This window comes from Leucoraja erinacea, chromosome 10 (genome assembly GCF_028641065.1).
Source record: "Leucoraja erinacea ecotype New England chromosome 10, Leri_hhj_1, whole genome shotgun sequence".
Lineage (NCBI taxonomy): Eukaryota > Metazoa > Chordata > Chondrichthyes > Rajiformes > Rajidae > Leucoraja > Leucoraja erinaceus.
This window is the reverse complement of record NC_073386.1, coordinates 7,869,472-7,883,057: the sequence shown is the minus strand read 5'-3', so window position 1 is coordinate 7,883,057 and position 13,586 is coordinate 7,869,472. Positions and strand designations below refer to the sequence as shown.

General features: G+C 42.8%; 1 protein-coding gene across 5 annotated transcripts in view; it reads left to right on the top strand.

The window, feature by feature from the left end:
- Positions 1-13,586, top strand: part of znf644b (zinc finger protein 644b) — a 107,905-nt gene that overhangs the window by 28,071 nt on the left and 66,248 nt on the right. The gene's annotated exons all lie outside the window — the stretch shown is intronic.

Here is a 13,586-nt window from a genome sequence, read left to right as displayed (position 1 = left end):
AATACGGTTTTATTCGTCACATTGCACATAAAGTGCAAGTGAAATGAATTTGCCAGCAGCGGTACAATGATAAAGAACACACAATACACAATAAACATTTAACACAAACATCCACCACAGCATTCATCACTGTGGTGGAAGGCACAACATTTGGCCAGTCGTCCTCCATTTTCCCCACATAGTCAGGATTGAACTTGGTTGCAGCAACTTTACCGCTGTACCACCGTGCCACCCCTTCACATCACGATATCTTCACGTTATTCCAGTCTAATTGGCTTCAAGGTACTTTTGGACTCGTGCAGGACAGACTCATCAGATATGAAACATAGAAACATAGAAATTAGGTGCAGGAGTAGGCCATTCGGCTCTTCGAACCTGCACCGCCATTCAATATGATCATGGCTGATCATCCAACTCAGTATCCCGTACTTGCCTTCTCTCCATACCCCCTGATCCCCTTAGCCAGAAGGGCCACATCTAACTCCCTCTTAAATATAGATATGATCGATATTAAAGATATGATAGTTCAGTGGCCTGCAACCTGATTGAGTGGCCTGCGACTCCTCATCATTGACACCATAGCCCATTACATCAAATCAAAACAAGCAAGGAATCATCCCGATGATTTTCACTGAACTAACAGCTACAAGGAGAACTTGGACAAGCTTGCATTGTTTTCTCTGGAACATTGGATGTTGAAGGGAAACCTGATAGAGTATATAAAATGCTGAGTGGCGTAGACATGTTAAAAGGTCAGTATTTTACCACATGGAGGAAATATGAAAGACTAGAGGGCCAACCTTTAAAGCAGGGGTGTCAAACTCATTTTAGGTCACGGGTAAAATGCGACCATGCTCGCTGGATTGCAGTCCGATCCGCAGACCGATCCGGCACCGCGGGTAGCTGCAGCCCTATCATCCCTCGGACCGGATCGGACCCCTTTGCTGACCACATCCGGCCTGCAGGCCGCGAGTTTGACACTCCTGCTTTAAGGAGATGGGGCCATACGATTTTTCTCTGGCAAAAGGTGGTAAATTCTGTATACTGGAGGGTTATGGATGCTAGATCGCCAGGGTATTTCAAGAGGAGACAGATACATCTTTGAAAGGTTGGAAATTGTGAGATGTGGATAATTGCCATAAGACAGGAGTTGAGGCCTGAGTGAAATCAGCTATGATCATACACTGATAATATACTGAAATGGAACAATGACATTTGTACTTGCAGCTCCAGAATGGACCTGTAAACATTGCTCAATATATAACATAATAAAACAAACTAAAAAAAATCAATAAATAAAGATAACCTGATATTAGTGCAAAACAAAACAAAATTCCCAAGTGCATTCAAGCCACTTTGGAGTTTACTTGGTTTTTGTAGTGTTCAATAGCCTGTTTCGTTGTTGTGAAGAAGCTGTTCTTGAATCTGGAGGTCAGTTTTCAGACTTCTGTATGTTCTATGAAGACAGGTTTGTGAACACTTGCGCTCCCTCTCCTAAAGTCAACAATCATTCCTTAGTTTCACCAATGTTGAGAGCATGATTGTTGTGGCACATTCAATCAGATGATTGATCCCCCCTTTATTCTCTTGCTCATCATCATTTGTAATTCATTCAACATCGGTGGTGTTGCCGGCGAATTTAAAGATGGAGTTGGAACTGTGTCCGGCTAAAAGTCATGGGTATAGAGTGAGTAGAATTAGGGATTGAGCACACAGCCTTTTGGTGTCCCTGTACCGATAGTTATGGAGGAGAAAGTTATTGCCAATTTGTGGTCTGTTAATGAAGATGTTCAGGATCCTGCTGCAAAGGGATGCACTGAGAACCAGTTACCTAAGCTTGGGAACAAGTTTTTAGGGGGTAATGGTGTTGAAAGCCGAGCTATCATTGATGAACAAAAGCCTGACATAGCTTTCTGCTAGGGTTCCAGTGCAGTGGGGAGCCAGCGACATTGTGTCCCCTATTGATCCATTGTGGTGGTAGCAAATTATAGTGGGTCTAGGTTCTTGATGAGGTAATAGTTGCTATGCGCCATAATCAACCTCTCAAAGCATTTAATCTCCACGGATGTTACTCTTCTTAGGCACCGGGATTATTGATGTCCTTTTAAAGCAGTGGAAAGCTTGGCAATGAGAGGTTGAAGATGTCTGCAAAAACTCCAGGGAGTTGGTCCACGTAGGTTTTGAGAAAGTGACCAGGTACAGCATTAGTTGCAGACACTTTCCAAGGGTCCTCCGTCATGAAGGATCTTCGGACGTCAGCCTTGGTGTCTGAGGCTACAATATCATCTGGGGTTTTGGGGAGCCCGAGAGGGTACGTCAGCGATCTCCATATGAAGTGTGCATATGACACATTGATCTTATCTGGAAGTGATGCCTCACTGTCGCTTGAGCTGTCACTTAGTTTTTGCCTTGTAGGAAGTGATGGTGTATAAATCCTGACACAGCTGCCAAATGTCTGTCTCATCCTCCAATTTGGAACCAAAGTCCCTTTTAGCCTTTTTGATGGCTTTATCGAGATCGTACGTGGATTTCTTATATGAATATCCATTGCCAGTCCTGAGTCTCCATTGCCAGTTCTGAGATCTGGTCCTCAGAAGATAATTGCATGTTACCTTTGCCTTCTTATCATTTTCTAATAGGTTCAGTTAACACTTTCTTCCTGATAGATTACAGAATTTTGCATAGTTCTGATAATAGCTAAAGTATAATAATAAGTAACATTTGAAGTAAATTACTTGGCTGACGCTCTTTAGTTTGGAGATTATGGAGCAGTTGGTTGGTTCAGATGATTGATCATCACTGTTTGGAAGCTTTCCCACTATTCCTCCCAGCCTCCTTTCTGTTTAGCAAAGCTCATAATTTCCCCTTCTCTAAACCTCAGAATAAATCCTTAACCATCCTTTAGTTATTTAAATAACTTGACTGTTTCATTGCACTCCAAGCGAGTCTCCCTTCTGCACACTACATACATTTTAACTGATTCCAATTTTCTTTTGCCTGTTATGCATTATTTCAATCATCCATGAGATCAATATTTTCTGGTCTCAGCTGGCAGTTTGTATACAAATGCTCCTGTTTAAAATTCTCATCTTTGCCTTCAAATCCCTTCATAACTTCACCCTGCTCAACTTCTATGGCCTTCCAAATCCCTACCACCCTATTTGGACGTTTGTTTCCCTTCAGTGTTAGTTACATGTGTATTCTCTGATCTCTTAGCCCTGTTGGTAGGTGCTTCTGCAGCCATTTAGGTGCTGAGCTAAGGACAACTCATTGTCGTCTCCTCCTGCATGATCCTTCTGAAATTACCGTTTTGTCCAAGGGGTTAATTTAATATCTCCTTTGTCTTGTTTTTGTCTGACGAGGCATATGGAGGTGCTTTGATATGTTTTTCACTTATGTTTTGTGTTAGGAACAAACTGCTGCACGTCCACGGAGTTCTGCAGGGCTCGGTGTTGGGGCCGCTGCTTTTCATGTTGTATGTTAATGATTTAGATGAGGGGATTGAAGGCTTTGTGGCCAAGTTTGCGGATGATACGAAAATAGCGGAGGGGCAGGTAGTGTAGAAAAAGCAGGGACACTGCAGAAGGACTTGGATAGGTTGGGAGAGTGGGCAGAGAAGTGGCAGATGGAATATAGTGTAGCAAAGTGTGGAGTCACTTGGTAGTAGGAATAAAGGCATAGATTATTTTCTAAATGGGGAGAGAATCCAGAAATCAGAGGTACAAAGGGACGGGAGCGCTGGTGCAGGATACTCAAAAAGTTAATCTGCAAGTCGAATCGGTAGTAAAGAAAGCAAATGCCATGCTAGTATTTATTTTGAGAGCGGTTGTATACAAAAACAGGGATATAATGCTGAGGCTCTATAAGGCGCTGGTCAGGCCGCATTTGGAATATTCGGAGCCATTTTGTGCACCATATCTGAGGAAGGATGTGCTGGCTCTGGAGAGGGTCCAGAGGAGGTTTACAAGAATGATCCCAGGAATGAGTAGGTTAACATATAATGATTATTTGATGGCGCCAGGCCTATAATTGCTGGAGTTTAGAAGAATGAGGGGGGATCCCATTGAAACGTTCGGAATAGTGAAAGGCTTGGATAGAGTGGATGTGGAGACGATGTTTTCACTAGTGGGAGAGTCCGGGACTAGAGGTCATAAGCTCAGAATTAAAGTACGTTATTTTAGGAAGGAGATGAGGAAGAATTTCTGTAGTCAGGGTGGTCAATCTGTGGAATTCTTTGCCGCAGTAGGCTGTGCAGGCTGTGAAAGTCAGTCAAGGCAGAGATAGATAGATTCTTGATTAGTACGGGTGACAGAGGTTATGGGGAGAGGGCAGGAGAATGGGGTTAGGAGAGATAGATCAGCAATGGTTGAATGGTGGAGTATTGATGGGCCGAATGGCCAAATTATTCTCCTAACACTTATGATCTTATGATTATGATCACATAATTTTCCTTTCCAGAATTTTCCATAATTCAAGTGGGTTCATTGTGTTGTATCAGTCTTTAGCAAATATTAATGATTGGAAGTATGGCGGAAAGCAGTTTTCAGGGGTATTCTGATGAGGTGCATCCCTTTTTGCCATCATGTTCAAGTTTTGTTGCATCTTTTGAGACAACCAATGTCTTAAACAGTTCTCTGTAAGGTGACTGGATAGAGTTGTATCTGATCAGAATGTCAAGTTGTCATTTATGGATTCCAACTTCCATGGGCAACAGACCAATATTTCACTCGCTGTTTTCATAATCCTTTCTGCTTGTACTAGCTTTCAACAATTTATATCTGCAGCATATAAGTCTTCATGCAGCATACTCATTGTCTTTCTCTGATCTCGTGCACATGAAATCACATTTTCTCAATTTGTCTTCCATTTGTTCACTTCCTTTGGCGGGATCCCTGCTTACCCACCTGCACATTGTATAATATGTTCCAATTTACCGGTATCAGTGAAGTTAGCTTTTTTTTAAATGTTTGCTCATTCTTGCGTGCAGTACTGATCTATCCTGTCCATCAGGAGTTTTTCATTTATTCAAATATTATATTATAATATTATAAGATAGATATTTAAAAGCTTGAAGGCATGGACCATCAGAATCAGGTTCAACTTCTTCCTCACAGTTATCAGACCTGAACAGATCTTCCATATGCTAAAGGGCCTGTCCCACGGGCTACCTAATCCGCGAGTTCTGGCGAGTTTGCCCTCAACTTATACTCGCAGCATGGTCGACACGAGGTCGTAGGAGGTCTTCGTAACTCTCCCATCATGCTCGAGAGTGGTCTCTGCGTACTCGAGGCGTCAGCTAGGTCGCGGCGGTTTTTTCAATATGTTAAAAAATGCACGCGAGTAAAAAAAGGTCACCATGGAATATATCAATACTTTTTATACTCGTAGGTTTAGTCGTAGTAGGTCGTAGTAGATCGGCATGGTAGTCGAGGGTAGTCGAAGGTAGTCGTAGATAGTCTTCATCATAGTCGAAGGGAGGTCGTCTTCACTCTCCACTATTCGGCGTCCAATTTTCCCGAAGTTAGTCGTAGCTGGTCGAAGCTAGTCTTCAACGTGGTCGAAGGAGGTCTTCAACTTGTCATTTTTTCCAACTCTTCTAAACTCACCAATTAGGTCGCCCAAGTGGGACAGCCCCTTAAGATGTATTCTCGATCGTTCAATTCATCTTGTTACAGCCTTTGCATTTGGACTTTCTCTGTAGCTGTAATATTATATTCTGCACTCTGTTTACTTTTGCATTGTTGCACTCATGCATGGTATGATTTCCTTGATACCAGGCTAAAAAAACAGTTTCCACTATCATGGTACACATGACAATAATAAACCAATACCAATTCCACCAATGACCTATATCACAAGATTCTTTGCATTTTCATTGCATATTGTAAAGTGAACATAGAACAGTACAACACAGGAACAGGCCACTTTGGACCACAACGTCCATGCAAAACGTGCCAAGGAAACGTGCCATCTCCTTTTCCTGTACATGATCCACATTCCTTCATTCCCTGAATATCCATGTGCCTATCTAAAAGACTGTTAAATGCCACTATCATATCTGCCTTCCACGGCACCCTCTGTGTAAACACTTGATCGGTTGTGGTGGGGCCACCAAGAACGAAGAGGGACCATTGGGACTACATTGAACACTTTGTGACTTTGTTGGTTTCCTTTACCTGGCGACTCTTTGCATGCCTTGTGTATGGTATGAAAACAAAGAATTTCACTATGGCAGATCACATGTGATAAAGTATCATTCATTCATTTAAACTTTTCCCCTTTCAGCTTAAAGCTATGCCCTCCAGCCTCTGATATTTTCATCTTGGTGAAAAATGTCCTGCCTGGCAACCCTTACTATGCTTCTCATAATTTCATATACTTCTATCAGGTCTCCCTTAAGCCTTCGACACTCCAGAGAAAGCAAACCAAGAAAACGATCCTAACCTCCTCCTTATAGTTTATACGCTCTAATTAAGGCAGCATTCTGGTAAACCTCATCTAAAGCCTCCACATCCTTCGTGTAATGGGGTGACTGCCAGAACTGTACACAATGCTCCCAAATGTGGCTGAACTTAAGTGCTGTAAAGCCATATCATGACTTCCTGATTCATGTATGGAATGCTCTGACCAATAAACGCAAGCATACCATACGCCTTCTTTACAACTCTATCCACTTGTGTGCCTGTTTATTTAAATGCAATTGAAAGCTCTTTATGTATAATTTGCAGTGAAATAGTTTATGAATAAGTTACAGAATATTATGTTTTTGTTTTGTTAATGTTGGCATGAGGAGATGGTGTGAAAGAATGGTTTATGTCATGCCATTCTTGATCTCAGAGCATCCTAAAGCATTTGGCAAGCAAATGTAGTTACTGCGGTAATGTCAGCATTAACAACAAATTTGCACATATTGAACCCCACAGGCTGCTTGTATTAATGATCTTGAGTGAGATTAACTACGATGCTTGAGATAGGTATGCTATTTTTGTACAAAATATTGTAATTCCCTTCCAAGGAAGAAGAAGGTAAAAGTTATTTGCCTTCCATCACAGTGGGGAATGTGAAGTCACCGAAAAACAAGATGGGCGTGCTACCTGCGCTGGTGGGGACTCGGAGGGAGTGCCGTGAGTGCAGTAATCTTGGTGTTTGCGGGGACATTGCGCCATGAGAACATCCTGGAGTCTGGTGTGAGTGTGGACAGCTTTCTGACTGTTCGGGCGGACAGGGACTACAGAGAGAGTGACAGCGGTCGGCACAACTCTGGTCACATCATGGTGAAGTAGTGTGTGTGTGGCCCGAACATTGATCTGATGGCTGTGGGTCTCCGCTAATGCTGTGTGCCCTAGGGATTCTCACACGCAGCTGCGGTGGCTGTTTATGTAGTTTTGTATCATATTGCTTTTTAGGTATGACTGTATGGTAAATCAAATTTCACTGTACCTCATGACAATAAAGGACCATTGAACCATTGAAGACTAGGTAACAATTCTCCCATCAGAGAGCAGGCTTTGGTCAAAGTAAATGCTCTTATATGACAAACATCTTGGGCGGCTCTGAGGCTTATAATTCAATAACTTGACCAATAGCATAGAGGATGGGGATGATGAGGTTGGAGGTCAGTCTCCAACTGAGAAACTGTATCATTGTTTTCACAGGTTGCCTCAGCTGTGTGTCTTTTGCATCTGGTCATAGTCTCAGGTTTCACTCGTTATTTAATTATGTAGTTGGTTGCGGAGCCTTAAAGAAGCACATTTTGAGGTGTCTTCTTTCAACAAAATACCAAACATTAAAGAGCTGATTTTAAGCCTCGGAGCTGCCCCAATTTGTTTGTTATATAAGAGCACTTATTTTGACCAAGACCTGTTCTCTTATGGGAGAATTGTTAAGCCCCTGTCCCACTTTCCCGAGTTACTCACAAATTCTCCCGTGTTTTCCCCTTGATTCAAACTCGGAGAATGTCCGTAGCGAGGCCGTAGGAGACCGTAGATATTTTGTAGAAGCTGTAGGTACTCGGGGCATCAGGTAAGTTGGGACGTTTTTTCAGCATGTTGAAAAATGTCCACGAGTAAAAAAAAAAATAGACCCTAGTACCTACGCTGGCATCTCCGAGTTTGAATCAAGGGGAAACCTCGGGAGAATCCGTGAGTAACTCGGGGAAGTGGGACAGGGGCATTACCTACTGGAACCACGTGATAGAAACATTAACATATAGAAATTAGGTGCAGGAGTAGGCCATTCGGCCCTTCGAGCCTGCACCGCCATTTAATATGATCATGGCTGATCATCCAACTCAGTATCCCGTACCTGCCTTCTCTCCATACCCTCTGATCCCCTTGGCCACAAGGGCCACATCTAACTCCCTCTTAAATATAGCCAATGAACTGGCCTCAACTACCCTCTGTTCCAGAGATTCACCACTCTCTGTGTGAAAAAATGTTCTCCTCATCTCGGTTTTAAAGGATTTCCCCCTTATCCTTAAGCTGTGACCCCTTGTCCTGGAGTTCCCCAACATCGGGAGCAATCTTCCTGCATCTAGCCTGTCCAACCCCTTAAGAATTTTGTAAGTTTCTATAAGATCCCCTCTCAATCTCCTAAACTCTAGAGAGTATAAACCAAGTCTATCCAGTCTTTCTTCATAAGACAGTCCTGACATCCCAGGAATCAGTCTGGTGAACCTTCTTGCACTCCCTCTATGGCAATAATGTCCTTCCTCAGATTTGGAGACCAAAACTGCACGCAATACTCCAGGTGTGGTCTCACCAAGACTCTATACAACTGCAGTAGAACCTCCCTGCTCCTATACTCAAATCCTCTTGCTATGAAAGCCAACATGCCATTCGCTTTCTTTACTGCCTGCTGCACCTGCATGCCTACCTTCAATGACTGGTGTACCATGACACCCAGGTCTCGCTGCATCTCCCCGATCCTGCATTAAGATCAGCTGGACATTGCTCTCTGTATTATGTTGAAATATCATCTCTTGTCAAGTACCCTCTGTAGAATTGACATGAATTATCTTTCATGTCAACCACCATAGTCTGTTCAACTATATAGTTTTGTATTAAAAACATTTAGAGTTAAGAATTGTAACATAGTTGTAACAAACGTAGATGTGAGAAACACGGAAAAAAATTGAAGTTCTTTCTATAATTAAAATAGTCATGTCATTTTAAGGAAAATTAGCTGACAGGAATTGGCCTGAACTTTGGGAGTATCTTCAGTAAGAGCCAGTCAAAATAATGACTGATTACTCTACTGTCTCCAAACTGTCAGACTGCTTGTTGAACATTGGAAGGGCAGACATTTCCTTCAACTAAGTGCTGGGAAGACAGAAGTCATTGTCTTTGGTCCTCACCACAAAATTTGTTCTCTTGCCACTGAGTTTATTTTTTTCAATTCAAGTTTCTTCATGATATGTGCGTCAATGATGTGGCTTCCCGTTTTGGAAAATAGCGATGTGGCCCGCTTTCTAGGAACGTCACCCTCCCCTCCTAGTAATGTGGGGATTATCTGTACTGTCACAGATGTGTTTACAATGATCAAGGAACCATTTTTGATTTTGGATGCTTGTGGAAAGGAAAAAACATACATTGCATCATCAAGCATTGCTTCAGCGCTTTTGACACAGGATATCTGCACTGGCTTATAAACACCCTTGAAATTTGACAAATGTGGAGACTCATACAAGTAACATCGTTCAGGGATCTGCAAAGGAGAGCATTCTCAAAGATTGTAAACTTTTTGTCTGGGATGAATGTACAATGCACACAAATCTGCCATTAAATCATTGGATTGAATTTGCAAGATAGACAATAACCAATTAATGGAGGGTTGCTGTAGTGCGAGATGGAAATTTTCATCAAATGCTGTCAGTCACGCCACAAGATACTAAAAGAGATGAATTGAAAGCCTATATGCATCTTATAGTTGGGAAAATCTTAAATGTTTATATTTGAAAATTTGTTTTTTCTGAGCATGTTTACGATTCAATACGATACGATAGAACATTTTTCCCAGGAGGGAAATTGATCTGCCAATAGTCATAAAACACAAAATACATGAAATTAAAGTGATGAGTGAAAACGATTAGGGTTGTGCAAAGATTAGGAGGGGAGTCAGTATACCCCTTGACAGAAGGGGGAAGAGTTGTACAGTTTGAGAGCCATAGGGAAGAAAGATCTCCTGTGGCGTTCTGTACTGCATCCTGGTGGAACCAGTCTGTTGCTGAAGTTACTCCTCAGGGTGACCAGTGTCATGGAAGGAGTGAGCTGTATTGTTCAAGATGCTCCGCAGTTTGAGGAGCATCCTCCCCTCAAAGCACCTCCCATGAATCCAACTCTGATCCCAGGATGGAGCCAGCCTTCCTGATGAGTTTGTTAATCCTATTGGCGTCCGCGGCCTTCACCCTGCTGCCCCAGCAGACGACAGCGAAGAAGATGGCACTGTCTAGCACCGAGACAGTGGTAGTATCTTACTGCAGATGTTGAAGGAACGGAGCCTTCTTGTACAGGGCTTCAGCATTCCTGGACCAGTCCAGTTTACTGTCCAGGTACACTCCAAGGTATTTGTACTCCCAGGTAAACTGCACATCCACAGCATTGATGCAGACAGGGGACAGGAGTGTTCCTCTCCTAAAGTCCACCACTAACTCTTTAGTCTTGTTGGTCCACCTGTGAGAGAGTTTGTTTCAAATTTACTCAATGGGAAGTTTCATTGAAAAACTTGGGCTGAATTGTTACATGACGTCATGATCTGATTTCAAGTTTTGACAAATTTCATTCAACATTATTTAACCCTAATCTTAGACAGGTACATGGATAGGACAGGTTTGGTTGGATATGGACCAAGCGCAAGCAAGTGGGACTCGTGTAGCTGGAACATTGTTGGCTGGTGTGGGCAAGTTGGGCCGAAATGGCCTGTTTGCACACTGTATCACTCTATGACTCTAACAATGGTAAGTATGGATGGGCTGGATCTCAAACAATAATAAGACGGAGCACGGAAAGAAGACCGATTGCTTAGTAATGTGTCTAGAAAACAACCTCTCCCTCAATGTCAACAAAATGAATGAGTTGGCAATCGACTTTTGGAAGTAAGGTGGAGCACACATCCCATTGAAATGTAGATGATCAAGAGTTCCAAAGTGTAAATATCACCAGTAGTGCTCCAGTCACATTGACAATGTGACCAAGAAAACAAACCAATGCATCTACTTCCTCAGAAGACTAAGGAAATTCGGCATGTCCCCAATGACTCTTACTGATTTCGACAGATGCAAAGCATCCTATCAAAATGCATGAGCCAAGACAGCAAGAAATTGCAGAAAGTTGTGGACCCAGCCCAGTCCATCACGCAGACTAGCCTTCCTCCTATCGACGCCACCTATGCTTCACGCTGCCTTCATGCAGTTGCATTATCAAGGACCATTCACACCTCTCTTCTCCTATCGTGCAAAAGTTCGAAAACACGTACCATCGGATTCAAGAGCAGCCTTTCCCCCACTGTTATCACATTCCTGAACGGACCTCTCATATATTCCTGATCATCAAATATATCTCATTGCAGGCCCTACCTTTTTTAAATTATTTGTATTTTCTCTGTAGCTGTAACACTATACTCCTGTTTCTTTTCTCTTGCATTACGCGCTGTGCTCGTGTATGGTGCGATCAGCCCAGATAAGATGCAAAACAAAGTTTTTCACTGTATCTCAGTACACATGACAACAATAAACAAATTCCAATACCAAAACGAAAGAACAACTTTAGCACGGAAGAAAGGACACACTATGGCCTTGACCATTTGAAGCTTCCCACATAATCTGTACAATATAAATCTATTGATGGTATTACAGACATTGAAGAGGATGTTTGTTTTCCTGTTGGATTTTTAAACACACTTATTACTGATCCATCTTATTACTGAACTAACAAAATCTATTGATGGTATTACAGAGATTGAAGAGGAGGTTTGTTTTACTGTTGAAATTTTAAATACACTTATTACTGAACCACCATATTACTGAACTAATCTGTTTCTCTGTCTCTCTGTCTCTCTCTCTCTGTCTCTCTCTCTGTCTCTCTCTCTGTCTCTCTCTCTGTCTCTCTCTCTCTCTCTGTCTCTCTCTCTGTCTCTCTCTCTGTCTCTCTCTCTGTCTCTCTCTCTCTGTCTCTCCGTCTGTCTCTCCGTCTGTCTCTCCGTCTGTCTCTCCGTCTGTCTCTCCGTCTGTCTCTCCGTCTGTCTCTCCGTCTGTCTCTCCGTCTGTCTCTCCGTCTGTCTCCGTCCGTCTCTCCGTCCGTCTGTCTCTGTCCGTCTGTCTCTGTCCGTCTGTCTCTCTGTCTGTCTCTCTGTCTGCCTCTCTGTCTCTCTGTCTCTCTGTCTGTCTGTCTCTCTCTCTCTCTGTCTCTCTCTCTCTGTCTCTCTCTCTCTGTCTCTCTGTCTGTCTGTCTGTCTGTCTGTCTGCCTGTCTCTGCCTGTCTCCCTGTCCCTGTCTCTCTCTCCTGTAATGTGTTATCTCTAAGAACAACAGGTGACTATGTGTCAAACCAGCTGTTCTCCTTGGTACCATAATGGCGTGAGTTATGTGTTCTATCAGACGCCAAGCTAGTCTCGGATCTCTTGGAAGGCAAAGCTCATCTTAGAAAGTTAACATGGTATGTTAGCTTTCATTGCAAAAGGATTTGAGTATAGGAGCAGGGAGGTTCTACTGCAGTTGTACAGGGTCTTGGTGAGACCACACCTGGAGTATTGCATACAGTTTTGGTCTCCAAATCTGAGGAAGGACATTATTGCCATAGAGGGAGTGCAGAGACGGTTCACCAGACTGATTCCTGGGATGTCAGGACTGTCTTATGAAGAAAGACTGGATAGACTTGGTTTATACTCTCTAGAATTTAGGAGATTGAGAGGGGATCTTATAGAAACTTACAAAATTCTTAAGGGGTTGGACAGGCTAGATGCAGGAAGATTGTTCCCGATGTTAGGGAAGTCCAGGACAAGGGGTCACAGCTTAAGGATAAGGGGGAAATCCTTTAAAACCGAGATGAGAAGAACTTTTTTCACACAGAGAGTGGTGAATCTCTGGAACTCTCTGCCACAGAGGGTAGTTGAGGCCAGTTCATTGGCTATATTTAAGAGTGAGTTAGATGTGGCCCTTGTGGCTAAGGGGATCAGGGGGTATGGAGAGAAGGCAGGTACGGGATACCGAGTTGGATGATCAGCCATGATCATATTGAATGGCGGTGCAGGCTCGAAGGGCCGAATGGCCTACTCCTGCACCTAATTTCTATGTTTCTATGTTTCTAGTGACCTGTTCGGCGGCCTCAAGATTTACTGGTCCCTTCGATTTAGCTAAGCATTCTTTGAAAACATCTACTTGTTTTCCTAAACAGGGCTTGAAATGTGGTGCTGCTAATTTAGCTGATAACTCAATTTTCGCTGACATATATTCTGTTTAACCCTTACATTACACAGTCAAGTTAAGTTTTTTGTCATGTGCACAAAGACTTAAGTACTTGTACAATCATAAACTTGTGTGCAGTGGAAACACAGGCACGCAGACTCAATACATCACATAAAACATCAATTAT